General features: G+C 38.2%; 1 long non-coding RNA gene across 1 annotated transcript; it reads left to right on the top strand.

The window, feature by feature from the left end:
- The first annotated feature begins 1,331 nt into the window (after nt 1-1,331).
- On the top strand, nt 1,332-11,792 carry LOC142181633 (uncharacterized). Its single transcript, XR_012710437.1, has 2 exons — nt 1,332-1,987; nt 9,585-11,792. It is a non-coding gene; the product is annotated as an uncharacterized LOC142181633 (long non-coding RNA).
- The last annotated feature ends 3,867 nt before the right edge of the window (nt 11,793-15,659 follow it).

Here is a 15,659-nt window from a genome sequence, read left to right as displayed (position 1 = left end):
TCTGGAGTTGTCTACTGAAAGTTCAAATTGCTGTCAACTCTTACCCCTTATTAAGCTTTTATAACAAGAATCATTCTTGCAAAGCAATACCAAATCATCTGAAAACCAAACCCGACCATGCACACAAGTCATAATACATAATACGAAGCTACTCAAGACCTTAAGCCACCGAATGAAATGCTAACTCTCAAAACGATCGGTTTTACATTCTCCCCTTCTTAAACAAAAGTTCGTCCTGGAACGTGCTAAGAACTGTTCTGAAGCCACAAAATCACTGAATGAACTCACCAAACATATAATCGCGGGTGATTCTATGTTAACCCAATACACATAATCCTGACAACACCATCTCAATTGAAGATTTTTTCTTCCACCCACACTGATAAGCCTTAGAGCCAAAATTTTCACCATTCGATCATCTCCTAAAGACTCGATTCCCACATGAACACACTATATCTATCTCAACCAACTACCACAATGTATGCGTACACACACAAGGTATGACCACCCGGCTTAATACATCGCCCATATCCCCATAACAACATCTCTTACCACAATAGCTTCCAAAAAGCAAATCCATAAATGATAGACATGGGATACCACTATAAAGTCTCTCAACAAAGGTAAACATAGAAGCAAAGTACAAGAATTACGAAATACACCCATATATGAAGCAAGATAGGAGGACTCACTCCAATAAACAAGACCAAATAAAAATAAGACTGATGCTCCTCTATGAAAAATCTAAACTATACATGTAACGACACCATCTAGTGTGGTGGCCTAAGCCCTAACAAGGGAAGCATATCAATGGAACGGGCCTCTCCCTCTAGGGTGCCCTCTACCCGCCTGTCCTCCACCCTTAGCTAGCTGTGTGTAGACATGTGATTTTTGACCCTCCCCAAGATTTTCATATTTTAACGCGTAAATATTTAATTAAGGCCTAATATAGCTATTTCAACTCATTTTTACTCTTTTACTTTATTTTATTACAAGAAAACGAAAATTACAAAAAATAGTTTCATTAATATTTTGTAATCATTTTTAATCTTGAAAAATACGAAAAATAATTTTGTTTTAACGGTCAGTCTTATTTCAATAGTTTTTTTTATTTAAGTAAAATTAATTAATAAATAGGGTATCATTTTTAGTCTCGTTTGCGGGAAAAGAATAAAATTTGGGCTCGAGCAACCCATTTTTAGGCCTAATTTTGGACCTAGCACATAATTTCCCAAGCCCATAATTCCTAGGCCCATACCCCTAACCTAATCCCTACCCCAATAGTACCTAACACCTATTTTAGGAGATACACTAAATATCACAAGCAGCCGTTTCTTTACAATAGAAACCTAACACCTACAATCAAGAAGGGGAACAAAAAAATACCTTGAGGCCTAAGGAAGAAAATGGGTTTTGCTCAAAAAATGACACTCCCCAACGTTGCTTCTTCCTGAATACACCCTAAGCACAAAGCAACAATAGAGAACACAAAAAATACCAAACGATTCCGCTGCAACTTCATCTTCTTCGACACCCATCGAAGACCCCTAACGATGAAATCGCCGGAACAACCTCAGACCTGCATAAAATCCGGCGAACCAGTGTTTTCAATGAGTTTTTGAGTTAGCCAAGGTCGATTCCGGTCGAGATTTGTGGATAGGATAATGGAATCACACCGAAAATGGTAAATCTTGCCTGAAATGGGGACTAACAGTGGCGAAATCTTCAGATCTAGCGTCAATTTGTAAAACCTTCAGATCCGGTCTTCATCTCGAATTTTCCTGTCTCCTTTAAAAAAATCCAGCGGGTTTCTTTTTCGTTGCCATTGTTGAACCGAGTTCATTGAAGATCCGAGGTCGATCGATTGGGGTGCTATTCAAAGTCGTTTTGTTCGAGCTCCGTCCGTCTCCAATTTCGGCGTTAGTAGTTGGCTTACGTTGCTTATGTAATTGCTGAAAATTTCCATTAATCGAAGCTTTAATTTCAGGTCTGTTTTTCTTTTTCCTTTCTTTACTTTCTTTGATATTGAAGTTCATGTGAATGAAGTGTGTTTTTCTCACTGTTTATTTTGTTCTGATTTAGTTGTTAAGTTTCATTATTAGCTTAGTTAGCAAATTTCTTATCCATGTAATTCTCTGTTAAAACTAATGTTTACCGAGCAAAAAGTCGTTCTGTTTCTTGTTGAGGTTATTGGTAAGTTTGTAATTACTAGTATTTGCTTTTCTGACTCATGCATATAGATTTCTTACGTTCCTTTCTTTGTCATATGAGTAATTTTGTATACATAAAAGCCACAGACCTCCTAATGGTGCTTGTTCCTTATTGTGATGATGGTCTCTTCAGAAGCACTATGAACGAGTTTTAATTTCGTTATGCAAGAAATTTGAGTCTTTTTGTTAATGCCTTTGCATGTGGAGGTCCTTAATCAAGTGTAAACAAGAAGAGGGGAAAGGAAATACTTTAAGAAGTGGCAGTGGAAAACACCCTCTAATGGTCTAGGCAGAAAATCAGGCATTGCAAATTGGCCAAAGTTGATAATGATATATTACTGGTGTATTGTGTTGATAAAATAAAAGAACCAAAAGATCTTCAGGCATTAAGCACGTTAATTATATAATTATCATGTTATAAATTCGGGTGTGCATTTATGTGATCCAAATCCAAATTTCAAATAACGTTAGATAAAATGTGTCATGGACCGCGAGTGCATTTATGTGACGTGGTTCAAGACATGTTTTAGATGACGTTGAATCTTTTTCGTAAAAATAATTAAATAAAAGCGGTTAATAAGTTAAAATTGAATCATAGGCTAAAACATGTATTTAAATCAGATAATAAGCCAATTGTAACAGTTGAACGACCGTGCTAAAACCACGAAAATCGGGAATGCCTAATACCTTCTCCCGGGTTAACTGAATTCCTTACCCGGATTTCTGTGTTCGCGGACTGTAATATAGAGTCAATATTTTCCTTAATTCGGGATTTGAATCGGTGACTTAGGACACCATAAAATTATCCCAAGTGGCGACTCTGAATTTAATAAATAAATAATCTCGTTTCGATTGTCACTTTAAGTTGGAAAAAACTCCCTCATACCCTTACGGGAGTGTAGGAAAAAGGAGGTGTGACAGCTCTGGCGACTCTGCTGTGGATAAGAACCAAGAACTTCTGGTTCAGGTTCAAGAATTCGAGCTTAGAATAATTGTTATATTTGGCTATATTTATCTGATTTTATTACGTGTTTGGGCCTAACGTGCTAAATGTTACTTTTTACCGTTTTGATATTATTTGAACTGTATATAAACTGCTACGAAACCCCTCTCTTCTCTCTCCTGAGGAGTGCACGCTGGCGTGACTTCTTTCTGTTAGTGTCATATCCCAAATAGAACGAGGTTCGGACAAGTTGCAGATCTGGATGATCTTTTGATTACCGGTACGCAGCCCCCCGGCTCGAGTTGTCCGCTCGGGTAAGCCAGGTCTAGAATAATAAACCCATGTTTTAAACCTAGTATAACAAAGCCTCATGCCGGATCCCTAGTAGGAACGCTTGTCTGCATCATGCGCATTTGACTTTGGAGACTCAACACAGGGGTTGGGTCTGTCTAGGACATGTATACCCAAAATGAAAAGATCATCCTAATGCATTCTACTTGCTACTTGTGCATTATTGCTTTAGATTTGTGTGTCGGCTTCTAGAATAGGGAAAGAAAATAAAAAAAATGAATGAAAAAGAAAATCAAAAAGAAGAAGAAGTGAGAGGTAGCTATTCCAAGTCCGAAACGCTGCCCGAATTTTCAAAAAAAAAAAGAGAGAAAAAAAATAAGTGATTGTTTTCAAAAGTCATGTTTCCCCTGTTCCGTCAAAACTGAGCGAACTACGCGGGTCTGATTCTCACCGGATGTGAGATACGTAGGCAAACCTCATCGGTTCCGGCCCACAATTTTTTTTTAAAAATCCAAAAATATTTTCCATTACTTATTTATAATGTCTTTCGTTTGACCCTAATTTTTTTAAAAAAAATATTTTCTTTTAATTTCTTCTCAAAATCAAAAAATACTTTCATTATTCTTTCAAAAATTAAAAAGAAAATTCAAGATTCAAAAATATTTTCTTTTTCTTTAGAAGCATTTCTTTCATAAATTCAAAATAAAATTCCAAAAAAAAAATCAAAAAATATTTTCTTTGTTCTTTAGAACTTTTTCTTTCGAAATTCAAAAAAAAAGTGTCAAAATTCAAAAAAAAAAAAATCTTTCTTCTTTAGAAGTCTTTCTTTTCAAAAATTCTGAAGAAAAAAAATCAAAATCATAATCCAAAAATATTCTCTTTCTTCTTTATAAGTCTTTCGAAAATTTAAAAGAAACAAAATTCAAATTCAAAATCCAAAAAAAAAGAGTTAGTTTATTTCCTTTATTCCTAATCTTCCCGAACTATGCAACATCTGATTCATGTTCCCACATGATACATAGGCAACCCACATCAGGTTCGATCAACCATTCAAAAGAAAGATGAGAAAAAAAATGAAGAAAAGGAAAAAAATGAAAAATATTGATAATAATGACCGACTGAGTCCATTCTAACATGTTTTGTTTTGAATTGTGAAGAAAGTTGAGGTGGTCGGTTTGTGGTAAGCTAAGAACACAAGATCCAAGGAAAAATGATAACTGACATCGAAGCTGTTACAAGTGCTCAAGAGACTCAGGGCCAGAAGGTTCAACAAGAGTCTACTGTGTTTGAGAAAAATAGAATACTGAAACAGCAAACGACCGAAATGTGTCAAGCATGGGCCAGTGGTCAAGGACAACCTCGTCATGAGTCACAATTTGCTACACAACAAGAACAGTACCACTCTCCTGAGTACCATTCGTACTCGTTTGATCTTCCTACAAAGATTGAGAAGCCTGCCCGAAAGATGGTACAGGAAGAAATGACCCAACGAGTGAAAAGCTTAGAACAACGGTTGAAAAATATGCAAGGGTTGGCAGGTCAAAGAGTGTTGCCTTCAAAGATCTATGTATGTTCCCCGATATCCAGTTGCCGCCTGGTTTCAAGACTCCCAAATTTGAAAAGTATGATGGACATGGAGATCCCATAGCCCACCTGAAAAGGTATTGCAATCAACTGAGAGTTGCGAGAAGAAATGAAAAATTATTAATGGCTTATTTTGGGGAAAGCCTTACGGGAGTAGCCTCCGAATGGTTTATGGATCAAGACACGTCTCGCTGGTATGTCTGGGATGACATGGCACAGGCCTTTGTCAAACAGTTCCAATACAATATTGACATTGTCCCAGACTGCAATTCCCTTTCAAACTTGAAGAAGAAACCAACTGAAAGTTTCAGAGAATATGCCATTAAATGGAGAGAGCAAGCAACCAGAGTTAAGCCACCCATGGATGAGCACGAGTTAATCACTGTCTTCTTTCAAGCTCAAGAGCCAGATTATTTTCAAAACATGATGTCCGCAGTGGGTAAATCCTTCTCGGAAGCAATCAAAATGGGGGAAATGATTGAGAATGGTCTTAAGACAGGCAAAATTATAAGTCAAGCAATTCTCAAAGCCGCAACTCAGGCTGTCCCGATTGAATCCGATAATTTTAGTGACACGAATGAGAAGCACGAAGAAATCATGATGACATCAGGGTCGAGAAGAGGTCCTAGGAGAGCATCTCAAAGGTATGAGCAACCTCATCAGGTTTCCCATGATTCCCCTGAATACTATCATCCACTTTAGAACCCTCAATACTCTGTTGCTGCACCTCAGTATGTCGCCCGACCACCAAGATACCTCAGAAGGCGAGCACCAGCACCGCAAAATCTCCACCAGCCTCCACAAAATTTTCAAATGCCCTATAACCCACATCCAAGCCAGGGGAATAGAAGGGAACAAAGGCTAAAAGATAATTTTACACCAATAGGAGAGTCCTATGCAAGTTTGTTTGAGAAATTAAAGCATTATGACATGATTGCTCCTATTTCTCTAAATCATGTGGACCCACGTGCAAGAAGATTTGACCCTTCTCAAAGGTGTAAATACCATTCCAATGCCTAGGGGCACAATGTTGAAAGCTGTCGGGATTTGAAAAGAGAAATAGAAAGGATGATCCAGGAAACCCTGATTGTTATCCAAGACAGTGACACCCAGAATATCGCGCAGAATCCTTTACCTGCCCATCACGATGCACACTTTGTGGGGATGATGGCTGGTGACATGGAGTATGAGAATCCTCTCGGGAACTTGCTAACTGAAGTTAATGATGGTGAAATTGGAGAAGGCTCTACTGATTCTGATGAGCAAATTTGTGGCTAAATGTCAAGCCTAGCAATTGAAAAGTCATTCCCTCCTCACTAGGAAGGAATCTTGGTAGCTTGCTTTGATGTTTTTTCTATTATCTGGGTTATTTCAGGGTTGTGATCCAGATTTTATTTATTTTATTGAGTCAAAACCTTCTATCTCTCCATTCTGTTTGTGTGGGTCTTGTCTGTCTGTTCTGTTGCTATTTTCATTATTCGGGTTATTTTAGGGTTGTAACTCGTATTTTGGGTTGCTTGTTTAGTTGTAAAACCCTTTCATCCTTTACTCAATAAAATACAGTTTGTCCTTTTGTGTTATTCTGTTCCTAGTTCTTTTGTCGCTAGTTCTAATGACATGACATGCATGCGGAAATTTTGGCCAGATCTTAGGTACTGATTTAATCTGGAATTGGATAACTAAACAAAATATAAAAAAATACATTTGAGGATGAATAAAGAGTTGGAGTACTTTGGAACTAAGGTTGAGTAAAATTCACTTTCAAATCATTGTGAAGATCGGGCTTGAGGATGTTTAATCAATTGAAGCTTGTTGGAAAGTTTGTCACTAAGGGATGAAAAAATGTATTGTGACCACGGTACACCAAGAAGACAGACATGTTCATCAATGCTGTGATCGCGAAAAGATACCATGTTTGGCATTCTCGAGGTTGGGAGGCCCTTTTTCTGCTACCCAAACACTTTATATCCTTCGCTACCCCTTTTAAGTCTGTGTTATTTTCTTTGACTACCCTCTTTTGGAATCAAGTTTAGAGTCAAAAAAAAGTTCATGTCCCAAGAGTACAAACTGGGGCAATTCTTAGAAAGTTAAAAAAAAAAAAGATTTGTCAAAGGTCCATGCCCTAAAAATAGGAGCTGGGGCAACTTGCTTTGAAAACAAAAGAAAAAGAAAGAAAAGAAAAGAAGAAAAGAAAAGAAAAGAAAAAACAACAAAAAGTAAAATGAAAAAAATTAGTTAGGTCAGATGTTTGAACTACGTTCGACCTGTTTCCTTAAAAAAGGATACGTAGGCAGCCCCACGAATCGGTCCAACCAAATAAGAATTCAGAAAAGAAAAAAAAATTCAAAAAAAATTCCCTAGTATCTGAAACTGGGGCAAAATTTTTATTTTATTTTTGAAATAGTCGATTCCAAGAGTTGTAAGTCTACACCCCCTTTTATTTTGAGTCTACGTTAAGCCTTCATGCCGACCCTTCTGTCCAACCCTATCCAAAACCATCCAGATAAACACCTCCCAATATGCCTTCAAGAATTCCAAGAGAAGCATGCAATGAGCAATGGATGTCACGCGACATAAAGCACTGTCAAGTTGCTCGCACAAGAAAAAGAAAAAGACAAAGAAAAAGAAAAATGAGAGAGTCTTATTAGTGAAAATCCTCACGGGCACTGTAAGGCGATGGTAAGCAGAGATGAATAAATGAGAAAGACTTGTTGGTGAAAACCCCTTGGGGCACCACTAGTCGAAAGTGAGTCATGAAGCTGATGCAAAGAATTGGCACGAACAAGCTCGACTTCAAAGGTCATAAGAACAGTAAAATGGAAGATTGGATTAGTTTGATAGATCAGGCCGTTGAGTCCAAAATACATGTCATGATCATTAAGGCTAGTTATTGAAAAAAAAACCTTCCTTCTATCTTTCCCGGCATGGACATTTCTTGTTAATATTATCTCTTTGCATTATTTGTGTCCTCCACTCTAAGTCAGTCTTTGTCAAAACAAGTAAGAAAAGATTTCAAAATCTGCTACCAACTTTTCATTTGCAAAGTAAATTTGGCCAGCACACTCAGTTGTTACTGTCAACATGCCTTGAGGATTCATGCAAAGGCTCCCCCTAAAGACATGCCTTGTCAGCGGCGCAAGCAAAGACTGCCAACATGCCTTGTCAGCGGCGCAAGCAAAGACACCTCGTGATTCTCTCTGACGGACAAATTGCTCAAAAGCAGGAAGTCGTTTCAAGATATCAGAAAATGTCACCTAAGGAAAGATCTCCAGTTGGGATAAGGTTGATTGAGCCACAAATACAAATGGTACTTGGGTGTGAAACAATCAGGGTTAATGTAGAGCAAAAGTCTCTTGAGACCGACTCGAGTAAAATCCAAACTGCCCAAGACTCAAGGCCACAAACTGACCACCATTTTCAAAACTGATAAATTTTTCTTTGCGTGAAACAGGAACAAAGCAGTGCAATTAAAGTGGTTCAAAAAAAAATAAAAAAAAAAAGAAAGAGAAGAAAAAGAAAAGAAGAGAAGAGACTACAAAGGGAAGTTTCTCAAATCTCTGCCTTTATTTGTCTTGCTATGTGCATAAAATCTTGCCATTGATCTTTACATTTTTCCTCCTAGGATAAAAAGTCCCAGTCTGATGGATTTTCTCCCAATAAAATCTTAGTCTTATGAATTTTTCTCCTAAGATAGAAGACTTAGTCTGATGAACTTTCTCCTAGGATCGAAATCTTAGTCTGATGAATCTTTCTCCTAAGATACAAAAAAAAAAGACATAGTCTGATGAATTTTCTCCTAGGATCAAAATCTTAGTCTGATGAATCTTTTTCCTAAGATATGAAAACCTAGTCTGATGAACTTTCTCCTAGGATAAACATCTTAGTCTGACGAATCTTTCTCCTAAGATACAAAAAAAAATCTTTGTCTGCTGAACTTTCTCCTAGGATAGAAATCTTAGTCTGATGAATCTTTCTCCTAAGATACCAAAAAAAGAGACCTACTCTGATGAATTTTCTCCTAGGATCAAAATCTTAGTCTGATGAATCTTTATCCTAAGATAGAAGACCTAGTCTGATGAACTTTTTTCTAGGATAGAAATTTTAGTCCGATGAACCTTTCTCCTAAGATACCAAAAAAGAAGTAGAAAAGAGACCTAGTCTGATGAACTTTCTCCTAGGATCAAAATCTTAGTCTGATGAATCTTTCTCCTAGGATAATAATTTTAAAAAAAAGGAAGTTTGAATTTGAAAAAAAAGGGGAGTCATTTTTTTTAGTTTTCTTAAGATTATCAATGTTTAGTTTTCCTTAAATCCGGGGGCCCCGCCTGAAGAATAGGGTCAGTTTTTACTTTAGTCAAACTTAGTATATAGTTTTCCGCAAGCTCAATCTTGTTTAAGAGATGCACATACTAGTCGAGTCATTAATTTTACTCTCATCATTGCATCGTTCATCAGTAGCGCAATTGATTTATATTTTTGTTAACACTCACAGATGTTCCCAATATCAAACTGGGGCAGGAAAATTTCTTTTGTTTTGTCTGTTTTGTTGTAATCAGGCGCTCACCTGGAGAACAAAGAAAGACAACTCAAGTTTCAAGGGAAAGCAATTTCGAAGGAAGACAACTCAAGTTTCAAGAGAAAGCAGTTTCGAGGAAAGACAACTCAAGTTTAAAGGGAAAGTATTTTCGAGGGAAGGCAACTCAAGTTTCAAGGGAAAGCAGTTTCGAAGGAAGACAACTCAAGTTTCAAGGGAAAGCAGTTTCGAGGGAAGACAACTCAAGTTTCAACGGAAAGCAGTTTCGAAGGAAGATAGTTCATGTTTCAAGGGAAAATGGTTCAAGGTGCAAGGGAAAACAATGTCAAGTAACAAGAGAAGACGGTTCAAGTTCAGCAATAAGGCACCCACCTAAAAAAAAAGGGAATTCAATTAAGAATGCAATTCAGGTCAGCAACAAAAGAAGCTCGCGTCAATAATGTGAGTCAGCAGTCCAAGATGATCAACAGAAGTAGTCTCAATCCAAAAAAAAAAGAAGAAGAAAAAAAAGAAAAAGAAAAAATAAGTGAATCCAAAGTGCAGAAGCGGAGAAAGATGTGGACTACTCGAGACTTGATTGAAGTCATAAGCTTTGCATGTCTCGTCTTGATCCGAAAAAGCTGAAAAAGATTGAACCAACACCTGCAGCTAACAAGCATCAAGATTCAAATCAGAGTCCGCATGAAGAACCAACCAAGACTCAAGATCAAGCTTTAGAAAACTCATAGATAGGAATCTTGTAACTTGTTGCTGACAGGCTTAGTTAGTCTTTTTCATTTTTGATTTTGATGCAATAACGGGACTGCGGACCGAAACCTCGACGGCACCTCAATCGGCTCTCCACCTCGGTATACTCCATCACCTCACTCACCTCTGAACTACATGTGTCCTGATTCCTTTATAGCCAAGGATATGTAGGCAGCTCAGATACTAGGGCTCAGTCACATTCCCCTTTTCTCTTAGTTTTGATCTCCTTAAATAAGGGTAGGGTCAAAAAATCTGTCTAGTCGTTCTTTGTCTAAAAATACTTCATCTTTCCAGTAAAAAAGGGGCAGCTGTAGACATGTGATTTTTGACCCTCCCCAAGATTTTTTATATTTTAACACGCAAATATTTAATTTAGGCCTAATATATCTATTTCAACTCATTTTTACTCTTTTACTTTATTTTATTACAAGAAAACGAAAATTACAAAAAATAGTTTCATTAATATTTTGTAGTCATTTTTAATCTTGAAAAATACGAAAAATAGTTTTTTTTAATGGTCAGTCTTATTTCAATAGTTATTTTATTTATGTAAAATTAATTAATAAATAGGGTAGCATTTTTAGTCTCGTTTGCGGGGAAAGAATAAAATTTGGGCTCGAGCAACCCATTTTTAGGCCTAATTTTGGACCTAACCCATAATTCCTAGGCCCATACCCCTAACCTAATCTCTACCCCTATATAATAGTACCTAACACCTAAATATAGGGAGATGCACTGAAAATCACAAGCAGCCGTTTTTTACAATAGAAACCTAACCCCTACAATCAAGAAGGGGAACAAAAAAAATACTTTAGAGGCCTAAGGAAGAAAATGGGTTTTGCTCAAAAAATGATACTCCCCAACGTTGCTTCTTCCTGAATACACCCTAAGCACAAAGCAACAGCAGAGAACACAAAAAATACCAAATGATTCCCCTGCAACTTTATCTTCTTCGACACCCATCGAAGACCCCTAACGATGAAATCGTCGGAACAACCTCAGACCTGCATAAAATCCGGCGAACCAGTGTTTGCAATGAGTTTTTGAGTTAGCCAAGGTCGATTCCGGTCAAGATTTGTAGATAGGATAATGGAATCACACCGAAAATGGTAAATCTCGCCTGAAATGGGGACTAACAGTGGCGAAATCTTCAGATCTAGCGTCACTTTTTAAAACCTTCAGATCCGGTCTTCATCTCGGATTTTCCTGTCTCCTTTAAAAAATCCAGCGGGTTTCTTTTTCGTTGCCATTGTTGAACCGAGTTCATTGAAGATTCGAGGTCGATCGATTGGGGTGCTATTCGAAGTCGTTTTGTTCGATATCCGTCCGTCTCCAATTTTGGCGTTAGTAGTTGGCTTACGTTTCTTGTGTAATTGCTGAAAATTTCCGTTAATCGAAGTTTTAATTTCAGGTCTGTTTTGCTTTTTCCTTTCTTTACTTGCTTTGATATTGAAGTTCATGTGAATGAAGTGTGTTTTTCTCACTGTTTGTTTTGTTCTGATTTAGTTGTTAAGTTTCATTATTAGCTTAGTTAGCAAATTTCTTATCCATGTAATTCTCTGTTAAAACTAATGTTTACCGAGCAAAAACTCATACTATTTCTTGTTGAGGTTATTGGTAAGTTTGTAATTACTAGTATTTGCTTTTCTGACTCATGCATATAGATTTCTTACATTCCTTTCTTTGTCATGTGAGTAATTTCGTATACATAAAAGCCACAGACCTCTTAATGGTGCTTGTTCCTTATTGTGATGATGGTCTCTTCAGAAGCACTATGAACGAGTTTTCATTTCGTTATGCAAGAAATTTAAGTCTTTTTGTTAATGCCATTGCATGTGGAGGTCCTTAATCAAGTGTAAACAAGAAGAGGGGAAAGGAAATACTTTAAGAAGTGGCAGTGGAAAACACCCTCTAATGGTCTAGGCAGAAAATCAGGCATTGCAAATTGGCCAAAGTTGATAATGATATATTACTGGTGTATTGTGTTGATAAAATAAAAGAACCAAAAGATCTTCAGGCATTAAGCACGTTAATTATATAATTATCATGTTATAAATTCGGGTGTGCATTTATGTGACCCAAATCCAAATCTCAAACAACGTTAGATAAAATGTGTCATGGACCGCGAGTGCATTTATGTGACGTGGTTCAAGACATGTTTTAGATGACGCTGAATCTTTTTCGTAAAAATAATTAAATAAAAGCGGTTAATAAGTTAAAATTGAACCATAGTCTAAAACATGTATTTAAATCATATCATAAGCCAATTGTAACAGTTGAACGACCGTGCTAAAACCACGGAACTCGGGAATGCCTAATACCTTCTCCCGGGTTAACAGAATTCCTTACCCGGATTTCTGTGGTCGTGGACTGTAATACAGAGTCAATATTTTCCTCGATTCAGGATTTGAACCGGTGACTTGGGACACCATAAAATTATCCCAAGTGGCGACTCTGAATTTAATAAATAAATAATCCTGTTTCGGTTGTCACTTTAAGTTGGAAAAAACTCCCTCATACCCTTACGAGGGTGTAGGAAAAAGGAGGTGTGACACTGTGGATGTGGAGTAGCAATTGGAATGGAGCCCATGGCCTGAGCTCTAATGAAATCCACCTCTACCGAGTCTGGGACAATCTCTCATGATGTTCTAGCATCACCACGCTCTTAACAACCCCTCTGCGGGCGTGGCTGCTCGTATTGAGTCTACGCCGAATAATTGGAATAACTGTTATAGGAACCTCGTGCGGGTGGTGCACTAAAAGATGATGGCCCCATATGAGTACCCTGAGGTCTGGAGCACCACGAGTAGTCTGAAGTGCAGAATGGACTGGCCGACTACCTGTGCCTCCGTCATAATGGGTCATAGTTGAAGAGTAGAATCCACTATATCCTCCAGAACCTTGAGACCTCTTGGCCTCCTTATCCTCTCTCTACTCACCCCGAATATGCTCTAACCTACTGAGAATTTCTACAACCTGCTGAAATAGGGTATCAGTCTCCAATTCCCGAGCCATGCTAAATCTAAGACCATAACTGAGCCCCTCGATAATTCTGCGGACTCACTCTTTAACTATAGGAACCAAATTAGGTGCATTATGGCATACCCTGACACCATCAATGTGCCCTGGCGCAGCTGCTTGAACTCTGTGCGCCACACACCACGAAGGTCTGGGGAAAAAACTCCCTAAAAACATCTATAAAAACTGAGCCCAAGTGAGTGGGGCTGCATCAGTTGGCCTACCCTCCTCATAAGCCTGCCACCACTAATACACTTCTCCCGGTAGCTGAAATGTAGTAAAAGAAACCCTGCTCACCTCCAAACTAGCTATGGTACGGAGAATAAGGTGACACTTCTCATGAAAACCCTGTGCATCCTCAATAGTTGTGCCACTGAAAGGAGGTGGACCATACTTCTTGAACCTCTCAAACCTCTTTTGCTCCTCCTCTGATGCCCCTGGCCTGACCTCAGGTTAAACTAGAATAATAGGCTGTACCGGCACCACCACATCCAGAGTATGACCAATATGATCCTGTTGCTCTGTAAACGGACGACGGGAGTCTGAGCTCCTCCCCCAATCAGTAAAGTAGCTCGTGCAACGGAGATCAATCTTGCCTAAGCCAATGTATCAAACATACTTAGGAACTGCGCTAAAGTCTGCTAAAGTTCGGGGGTAATAATAGGCACCTCTGGTGCCTGTCCCCCAACTAGAGCTACTAGTTGCTCTTCAACTGCTACTCTAGTAGGTGCTCTAGCTGCGGCACGTGCCCCTCACGGTCCTCTACCCCGGCCTCGGCGTATCGCGGCTCTAACAGGGGGTGCGGGTGTCTGCTTGGCTGACCCAATAGCATGTGTCCTCACTATCTGTGAGAGAATAGAGATATTAAAGGCTTAAACTTCGAAATCATAAAATTCACACAAACAGAAAAGAAAGAAGTGGAATTTTCCTAATAGTTACGCAGCCTCTTGAAGATAAGTACAGACCCCTCCGTACCGATTCTCAAGACTCTACTAAACTTGCTCGTGACTCGTAGAACCTATGAACCTAAAGCTCTGATACCAATTTATCATGACCCAAAATCCCGCCTTAGGCATCGTGATGGACCCTGGTCTCTAATACTAGGTAAGCCGATTACTTACAATAATTTAAGCCAGTTTAACAATGATATTTTAAAACAAAGTTTAATATATAAACCGAAATAAAGGTTAACAAGCCTACGCGACAATAATCACAACAACCTCCCAAGACTATATAATACAGAGTCACGAACTCTAACAGAATACATAGAAAGATCTCAAAAAATCAAAATACAATATTGTTCAGATATCAAGCTGACAGTACAATAAAAAGGAGACTGTGATGACCAAGCAACTTTACCTTGAATCCTCGCGATCAATAAGCTAACTCTGCCTGAGTCCGATATTTCCAATACCTCGATCTGCACAAAAATGTGCAAAAGTAAAGTATGAGTACACCACGATTAGTACACAGTAAGTATCAAGACTAATATCGGTAGTAGTAACGAGGTACAAGTCAAGATACCTACTAGTCAAAATGACGTGTGCAATTTAGAAGTATAAAGCTAATAATGAAATCAAGAATCAGTAAATGGGAACAAGAATCAATATGTGTTATAAACAATAAAGTAATAAGAACACCATTAAAGTACCATTGAAACCAAATAAGGAAAATAAATAACAATCAATTAATCAAGCCGTTCTAATACAAGTCTCACAACGAATTTACTCGGAGATACCTCATCTCATAATTACAAGTCATGAGTCCCAAATCCCGAATATGCTCACGACACCTCGCGCCCACATTTTCAATCACCACCGTACAGACAACACACATGCTAATATCTCAATCCGCTCAGCATGGTTACATGACCACAATTAGGATGGGAGCAGATAATATAAGAATATATGGGCATGATCAATGAATGTCAGGTTTCATACTCCTAAACAGGTGTAGGTGGCATGCTACGGTGTATGCTTGTGCGAATGTACTATCACAATCCAAGTCAACAAGAATGTCAAAGGCATCAAGTATCCCATTGAAAGCAACACAACAAGTCACGTAAGGTGCATGGCATACACAAGGAAATCACACCTTCACACGAATATCATCAACATAATACCCCAGGCCATCACATATCATCCCTGACATAGCCATCCTTATTTCTCCATATTGATAACATCATAATAGCCACACTTATTGCTCCGCCCAGATATTTAACATAATAGCCACCTGTATCACTCTGATTGCCACCTGTATCACTCCAATAGCTACCTGTTTCACTCTACATCAACTCCAAGTCCACACTTCGGAACCAACCAAAATATAAACA

The sequence above is a fragment of the Nicotiana tabacum genome, chromosome 6 (assembly GCF_000715075.1).
Source record: "Nicotiana tabacum cultivar K326 chromosome 6, ASM71507v2, whole genome shotgun sequence".
Classification (NCBI taxonomy): domain Eukaryota; kingdom Viridiplantae; phylum Streptophyta; class Magnoliopsida; order Solanales; family Solanaceae; genus Nicotiana; species Nicotiana tabacum.
Note: the sequence above shows the minus strand (reverse complement) of the source record. Positions and strands in the feature narration are given on the sequence as shown.